The sequence below is a fragment of the Henckelia pumila genome, chromosome 4, assembly GCF_033568475.1.
Source record: "Henckelia pumila isolate YLH828 chromosome 4, ASM3356847v2, whole genome shotgun sequence".
Classification (NCBI taxonomy): Eukaryota; Viridiplantae; Streptophyta; class Magnoliopsida; order Lamiales; family Gesneriaceae; genus Henckelia; species Henckelia pumila.
Window position 1 is genome coordinate 67544910 of NC_133123.1, and position 9223 is coordinate 67554132.

Genomic DNA, 9223 nt, shown 5'->3' on the forward strand with positions numbered 1-9223 from the left:
GCAAACAGGCTGCTGAAGCTGGTGTTTTGACATTGTTGAGAGCTTGGAAGTGCTGAAGTAGTTGAGTGATTTGACGTAGACTATCCTGTAGTCCAGTCAAAATCACAAAGTCATCGGCAGCGGTAGGACTCTTGGATTTGAAATTCTTGACACGCTCATTAATTAGCAGTGATAGCAGGCTTCCTCGAAGCTTCAAGTCTATGAGATGTCTTCTTCCCAGAGCCTCCACGATGTCTTCAGTATCAGCAAATAGAAGCATCTTCTGCTCAATGACGTTTAGAGATTTCCATTTAGGAAATATTTGAGCGAGTGTCAAGTGAGTGCGGGAGTGATGCCATCTGTCAAAACGTTGTAGATGACGCTTGATAGTACGGAGTACGTGAGAGATGATCATATTGAGTTCTATCGTAGCTGCTGGTTGAGCCTTGGGTGTGTAGATCATCACACCTTTCCCTTTGTCTTTGGGATCAGCTAGAGTGACCTCAGGAGCTGATGAGGCACCTTCTCGGATTATCACACCTTTTGTAGGACGAGGAGCAGTAGAAGCAACAACGGTAGTAGTCTCGACCGTTGGCAGGGTAGGAGCAAGTCCAGAAAGAGACTTTAGCTTCTTGTGCTGCCTCTTCTTCTCGCCTGCAGGCGTGGATGACACAGCTGCTTTGGAGACCGAAGGGGATGACCTGCTGAAAGCTTGAATCAGTGGAACATTCTCACGTGATTCATCCTCAGAGTCAGATTCGATGATCAGTTGACGCTTGGCAGACTTTTTGGTATGGACTGGTTTGGCCACGACCGAAACCGTTGAAAGCGGTTGAGGGATAGCAATAACCTTTGCGGTTGAGGGCAAGGTGTCGACCGCAGTCTCTTTCTTGTTCAGGAATTTGAGAATCGTAGACTTGTTGAGCCATTTGGTGGGATGCAGAGGCTCAGTCTTGGAAAAGTCCACTCCAAGGACGCCCAAGATGTGGCAGATTTGCAAAGCAAATCCCTCGGATTGCCCTTTGCCCCTGATCATTTCACATAGAATATTGAACAGAATGTCTGACCAGTTTATGTTGATCTTGGAGGCAATACAAGCCATGTATTGAAATTTCTCCAGCGTCACCTTGTCGTAAGATCCAGCCTTGGCCAGAAGATTCTTGGCCACGATATTAGTCAGTAGCCTGAATGGAGCTTTGAGAGATGTCTTCTGGGCCGGCAGTTTGATCGGAGCATCAGTAGTTGAGAACTCCTTCAACCAACAAGAGCAGTTACCATCTGGAAGATCCGTGCATTTTGTCAAACCCCTGGAGGGCAGATCAAATGTGCTGGCGAAGAACTTCTGATTGAAGGAGTAGACCTCTGTCTTGATCAAGCATTTGATAGTCCCATGCTCGATTTGAGCGGTTGCGAAGAACTCCTTCAAAACAGGCAAATCGCAGATGGCGCTGCATTCCAGAAATTTCCTCAGTCCAGAGGCTTCAAGCATGGTGAAGACCTCAGTTATTCCTGCGTTGTTTGCCTTAACAACGGAATCAAAGTTGATGGCGAGGCAAGTCTTCTGGATCGACATGATATCTATAGATAAGAACTCGAGCAAAGAGTAAGCAAAAGCTTGAGAGTAATTCGATGGAGCGTTTAATACAATATGAAAGTTTTTAGCAAAGGTGAAAAATTGATATACGAGTGTAAAGAAGTATATATAGGAACCTATGGGCCATAGGGTGATGTCATGAAAAGTATTTTTGAAATTCAAAAAGTTTTGAAGAGCATAATCACGGCGCCCAATTAATGTCATTTGGTTCAAAGCACCAAGCTGCTAGTACGAAGCCTGTCAGAGACTAGTTAAAGGCGGATGATATGCCAATATTAATGGCAACGTAACAGCTAATCTATTAATGTCATATTGACAATTATTCCCCCTAAACACATGCATACTAACTTAAATCTACTAAGCCAAGAATATTTCGAAAATATGAAAACTTAGCGTCCGGTAGAGGCTTGGTGAATATGTCTGCTGCTTGCTGATCGGTAGAGATGTATTCCAGCCTAATTTCCTTCTTTAAGACATGATCTCGGATAAAGTGATGCCTGACATCAATGTGCTTTGTCCGAGAGTGCATCACTGGATTGTGAGTGATGGCTATGGCACTTGTATTGTCACAGTAGATTGGAGCTTCACTCGACCGAATCCCATAATCATTAAGCTGCTGTTGAATCCAGAGTATTTGAGCACAACAGCTGCCAGCAGCAAGGTATTCTGCTTCGGCGGTCGAGGTAGCAATTGATGTCTGCTTCTTACTTGACCACGAGATTAGTCTATCTCCAAGGAATTGACATGTGCCACTTGTACTTTTGCGATCAATTCTACAACCTGCATAATCTGCATCTGAATAGCCAATAAGATTAAGATTTGAATCTTTGGGATACCAAAGACCCACATTAGTAGTTCCTTTAATATATTTAAGTATTCGTTTGGTAGCAATGAAATGAGATTGCTTAGGTGCGGCTTGAAATCTAGCACATAAACAAACTGAATACATGATATCCGGTCGACTGGCAGTCAAATAGAGCAGTGAACCAATAAGGCCTCGATACATGGTTACCTCAACCGGAATTCCCCCTTCATCTTTATCAAGCTTAATTGATGTACTCATGGGGGTAGATACAGTTGAGCATTGTTCCATTCCAAACTTCTTTACCAATTCCTTGGCATACTTGGACTGATTGATGAATATTCCAGTTTCAAGTTGCTTTACTTGAAGTCCAAGAAAAAAGTTTAGCTCGCCCATCATGCTCATTTCAAACTTCTCCTTCATCAGTTTAGAGAACTTTGAGCACAACTTGGGGTTAGTTGACCCAAATATAATGTCATCAACATAAATTTGTACTAGTAACACATGATCACCTTTTACAAATTTAAACAGGGTCTTATCGACCGTTCCAATTTGGAAATCATGTTCCAGTAAAAATTTTAGCAAAGTGTCATACCAAGCACGCGGTGCTTGTTTTAATCCATAGAGAGCTTTGTCAAGTTTATAGATATATTGAGGATGAGTAGGATTGACAAAACCTGGTGGTTGTTCAACGTACACCTCTTCTTGAAGTAGACCATTGAGGAATGCAGACTTCACATCCATTTGATAAACTTTAAAATTCTTGAAGGCTGCATAAGCAAGGAAGATGCGGATTGCTTCTAGTCTTGCAACTGGCGCGAAAGATTCCTCAAAGTCTATGCCTTCTTCTTGTCTGAATCCTTGAGCAACAAGTCGAGCTTTGTTACGCACAACAGTGCCATGTTCATCGAGCTTGTTACGAAACACCCATCTAGTTCCAATCACATTTTGATTTTTCGGTCGAGGAACTAGATGCCAAACATTGTTGCGGGTGAATTGATTCAACTCTTCTTGCATAGCTTCAATCCAGCTGGCATCTGATAGAGCTTCATCTATTTTCTTGGGCTCTACCTGAGATATGAAAGCTGCATGCAAGAATTCATTAATCATTTGACCACGTGTTTTTCGAGGAGCAGAAGGGTCACCTATGACCAACCCAGGTGGATGATCTTTGTTCCACCTAAAATAATTCCCTAAAGGGTTGTCATCAATTGGTTGATGAACGTCCTCGTTTACTGGATCATCATTGGCTGGAGGATTGTTATCAACCGGTGGATCCACTTCTGGCCTTGTTTGATCACACCCGGTAGAGGGAACTGGATCATCCTTCTTTGGAGGATATAGATCACTGTCATTCTCTTCCTGTAGATTTGTGTTTTCCAGTCTGTGACTCAGATCATTTATGCTCCCTTGAGTTTGTTCTGTACATAGAGTAGATTCATCAAAAACAACATGAATGGTTTCCTCGACCGTTAGTGATCTTTGATTGAACACTCGATAAGCTCTGCTAACGGCTGAGTAACCAATAAAAGTTCCTTCGTCTGCTTTGGCATCGAAGGCTGTCAAATGGTTTTTGCCATTGTTGTGGATAAAGCATTTGCACCCAAAAATTTTGAAATAAGAAATGTCAGGTTTTGTGTCATTCCAGATCTCATATGGAGTTTTGTTAAATCGTTTATTAATCATAGATCTGTTTTGAGTATAGCAAGCTGTGTTAACTGCTTCTGCCCAAAGTCTTTGAGAAACATTTGAATCAGCAATCATAGTTCTGGCTGCTTCTTTTAAAGTACGGTTCCTTCTTTCAGCCACCCCATTTTGCTGTGGGGATCTAGCAGCTGACAACTCATGCTTGATTCCCTGATCATCTAGATAAGTCATAAGAGTGGTGTTTAAAAATTCAGTCCCTCTATCACTCCTGATTCTATCTATCACAGTAGATTGTTCATTTTGCAAGCGTTTAAAAAGCTTAATCAGGTGAGGTGCGGTTTGATCTTTTGAGGAGAGAAAGATGACCCAAGTAAATCGAGAAAAGTCATCTATAACAACAAGAGCATATCTCATTCCCCCTATGCTTCTTACTGGTATAGGACCAAATAGGTCCATGTGAAGTAAGTCTAAACATTTGGAAGAAGACATACACCCTTTATTTTTAAAAGTTGCTCTCACCTGCTTTCCTAGTTGACAAGCAGGACAAACTTTGTCTTTTATAAAATCTCCTTCGGGCAGACCAGAAACCAAATCATGCTTCCTCAAGTTAAAAATGGACTTAAAATTTAGATGATTTAACCGCTTATGCCACAACCAATGTTTATCATGATGAGCAGTAAGACAAGTGGGTGAAGAAATATGTGAGCAAGACCAGTTTACCTTGTAGGTGTTTAGGTCTCGTACACCGGTCATAAGAGTCTCACCTTTGTCATTTTTTATGAGGCAAGTGTGTTTGTGAAACTCGACCGAATGATCATTGTCACATAGTTGACTAATACTTATCAAATTATAGCATAGTTTGTCAACAAGTAACACATCTTTAATAATGATGTTACCATGGATGATCTTACCCTTACCCACGGTTTTACCTTTGGAGTTGTCTCCAAAGCTGATCTTTGGTCCTTTGCACAACACCACTTCTGTTAGAAGTTCTGGATTCCCTGTCATGTGTCGTGAGCAACCGCTATCTAAATACCAGGTAGTGTCCTTGATAGAAGTGGTTTTCTCGCCCGTTTGGACTTTTAGTACCTGCAAAGAGTGAAGAACTTTTGGTACCCATATCTAGTAGGGTCCAGGTCGGATTAGCCCTTTCGGGACCCACACCTGGAACACCCTTACAGGTTTGCCCGTGTTTGTGTCCAGAAATCTGTGCGGTTGATAGGCAGTAAATGTGTGTGCTTGTGAGGTTGCTGTGTGCTGCTTGCCTTTTTTATTTTCATCAGTTAGCATGTACCTCTTTTGAACTGGCCTGCAATTAAAGTACTGGTAAGGCTTCTCCTTTGACCATATTTTCTTAGAGTAGTTAGACTCATTCCATGGCCTTTTGAAATTAGATTGGTTTTCCTTTCTTCTTTCATTAGGTTTTGGTTTGATCCAAGTTCCTCTTTGATTAGAGGTCTGGGGATCCACATATCCCAGCCCTTTATGCTTAGAGCTTCGTTCGTTCGATACTTTCTGATTTTTGTCAAAGCTGCACTCATCGTGTTCATATATCGTGCTGGACCTGACAAATCTTATTTTGTTAAGATTGCCTTTGTCCAGGCTTGACTGAATACAGGATTCCATAGACTGTTCATTTGTTCCAAACCCTAGACCGGTTTTATCATGTACCAGTCTTTGGATTTCTTGAATCTTGTCAATGGTTACCGAAGATTTATTCCAAGCCTTAATGGTTTCAAGTAGTTTTTTATTTTCAATCAAGGTAGCTTGGAATACTCTTTTCAAGGTGTCGTTCTCAGTAGCCAGCAGACTTAGCTTGACCTTAAGACCATCAAGCTCTTTTTGCTGCATGCAGCTTGATTTGCTTGACTTATCTTTTAGATTAGCTCTTTCTGCCTTTACTTCCTCGAACTCCTTGGATAATGCTTTGTATTCATTAGCCATTTCGTGTAAAGCAGTAACTAAATCACTGTGAGTAAATTCAGGTGAGCCAAAGTCAAATACCTCCTCAGCTTCTTCTTCGATGTCGGCCATAAGGCATTCCACTTTTTCATCATCGCTGTCATCTGAAGAGCTTCCGGTATTGGAGTTGTCAGAGTCAGACTCAGCCCACTTGCTTTTGCTTTCATCTGCTACTAGAACCCTTTGGTCTTTTCCTTTTCTAAACGTCCTTTTATCCTCCTTACCCCTTCTTCTTTCGGAGAATTGCTTCTGATCATTGTTCTTAGGCTTGGTGCAGTCTGCAATGAAATGGCCTGGCTTTCCACAGTTAAAACAAGTAGGACCATCGTTTGTATGGTCCGATTTATGATAATTTTTAAATTTAGAATTGTTTTTACGCATAAATTTACCAAATTTCTTGACAAAGAGTGTCATGGCTTCATTGCTGATTTGCTCAGCTGATCTCTTTGGAGGTTCCTCGACCGGTGGACGTATCACGGTTGAGGTTAAGGCCTTGGTTGGTTGAGATGTGGATGGTTCATCTTCTGTTCTCATGTTGAGCTCGAACTCGTAGGCTTTGAGATCAGCAAAGAGATCATGCAGTTCAACCTTGCTCAAGTCTTTTGACTCTCTCATGGCCACTGTCTTGATCTCCCATTCTTTGGGCAGAGCTCTCATAACCTTCACAGCAATTTCTCGGTTAGTATAAGTTTTACCTAAAGCAGTAAGATCACAGATGATACTACTGAACCGTTCATCAAATTCAGCCATGGTTTCCCCTGGCTTCATTTTGGCGTTGTCATATTTTTGAATGGCCAGAGTGAGCTTGTTTTCCTTTGTCTGGTCATTCCCTTCACACAGCTGAGTGAGCTTCTCCCAAATCTCCTTTGCTGTGGAACATGACTTGATTTTGCTGAACATATTCTTGTCCAGTGTTTTGTATAGGATGTCCCGGGCCACATTGTCAAGATTGGCCTTCTTTTTGTCCTCAGTGGTCCACTCAGCTCTTGGTTTCTCAATCATTTGTCCTGCACCATCGGCTAGAGCTGGGTTGACCTTCATAATTTTGATAGGACCGTCTGTTATGACATATAGCATGTCATCATCCTGTGCTGCAAGATGTGCCTGCATGCGAATTTTCCAATCATCATACTCTTCTTTAGAAAACATAGGAATTCTGTTGAAAGAAGTCATGATTTGAAAACTTCAGATCAGCAGTTGAGAAAGGAACCCGCTCTGATACCACTTGTTGGGATCGGTTCAGAGGGTAGAGGGGGGGTGAATACACTCTGAAACTTTTCTTCTACTTCTTTAAAATGATCAAGTGAAGTTTAGTTCACTTAATCAGTTTTCTCAACTTCTAAAACGTTTTGAACAACTTAAATAGTGCGGAAATAGTTCAGAGGTTTTAGTGATGCAAAGTTTATAATGCAATGTATGAGCAGGATGTGAGATAAGTGGCAGTAAATGCTAAAGCACGATTTTATGGAAGTTCGAAGGCTTAATCCTTCTACGTCTCCCCTTCTTCCACTTAGGAAGGAATTCACTAGAAGACTTTGGTTATTACAACGTCTTGTAATACACCCACTTCAGACTTAGGACTTATCCAATGCCTAATCCGAAACTCCTAGATTTACACAGATAAGATTCTCAGTTCTTATCAGACTGGTGGAAGCTTTCAGAGCAGCTTCAAGTCTCTTCAACACTGAGTATAGTTGAGTTGAGCTTCTCAGACTGCAGAGCGGTCGAGAGGCTTGAAAACCCTAGGATGATCCTTGACGATCAGATATGTGAACTGTAGGCGAGGGTTTATTTGAGCAGCAGATGATTGATCTTGTAAGTGTGCTCAAGTATATCAGATGAGGACTTCTGATATTAGTCAAGTGATTGAAATTTTTCTGAGTTGCTTGTCTCTCTTCGTTGTCTCGTATCACTTGTTGTTGTTGTTTGAGCAATCTTCCCTTTATATAGGTCAATCATCAACGTCTTTATTTTGAACGTTCTGATGCTGCATTGAATGCACATTTAATGCTCATAAATGCATTGATGATTCTGCATGAGGATCGTACACTGCAGACAACTTCCAGGGTCCAAAACTGGAATAAACGGTCGAATGCTTTATCTGCAGTCATTCTGTGTTTTTGCCATTTTGGTACAACCTGTTGTCTTGATTTGCAGGAGTCAACAAATCTTCTGAAACGCCGGTTCTGCTTTTAATAAAAGATCCTGCAAAGAACATCTTGTCATAGGTACTTGTCTCGAGATATCTAGATAGGCAGTTGGCATTCTACCGGTAGAGATATTTGTCCTCTGCTGGTTTGAATAACCAGTCGATAAGCTTGTGACTTCAACCGGTCGAGAGATAAAGGCGGTTGACAAGCTTCCGGTAGATAGATTTATCCTCTGCTGGTCTTGATAGCCAGTTGATAGGCTTGTGACTTCAGCCGGTCGAGAGCAAAGGCGGTTGACAAGCTTCCGGTAGATAGATTTATCCTCTGCTGGTCTTGATAGCCAGTTGATAGGCTTGTGACTTCAGCCGGTCGAGAGCAAAGGCGGTTGACAAGCTTTCGGTAGAAGTTGTAGTAGGTTCCTGAAATACAATGGTTGGCAGCACATTCCTATACAATGAGTTGTTGTTTGTTATCACCAAAATATCGGATTCAACACATATCATATCCAAATAAAATGATTCTTGATGCGTTGAAAAGCCAAGATGAATAAATACAACTTTGTTGTTCACCACTTTGCCCAAAAAGCAAAGCATCAATATTTACAAGCAGTTGACCGATCAACATGAACTCAACTGATTTGGAGCAGCCTTGGTATTTCACGTATATCTCTCTTATATGAAATCCAAATGAAGTGATTCTTGATGCGTTGGAAATCCAAGATAAAGGAATACAACTTTGATGTTCATCACTTTGCCCAAAAAACCAACTCATCAATATCTACAAGCATTCGGCCAATCAACATGAACTCGACCAAAGAGATTTCCTCGACTGCAAAGCTTTGCTCGACTGATTTGAGCAGCTATGGTATTCGGCGCATAATTTTGAATATGAACTCCAAATCAAGTGATTTTGTGGCGTTGGAAAGCCAAGATCAAAGGCTACAACTTTCATGTTTATCACTTTGCCCAGAAGTCAACACTGAAAGAGTTACAAGCATCCGAACAGGCAACAACAACACAATAAGTCGAGATGCTCTCACTTTGCCTCTCAATCGGTCGAGATAGTGTCACATGGCTTCTCAATCAGTCG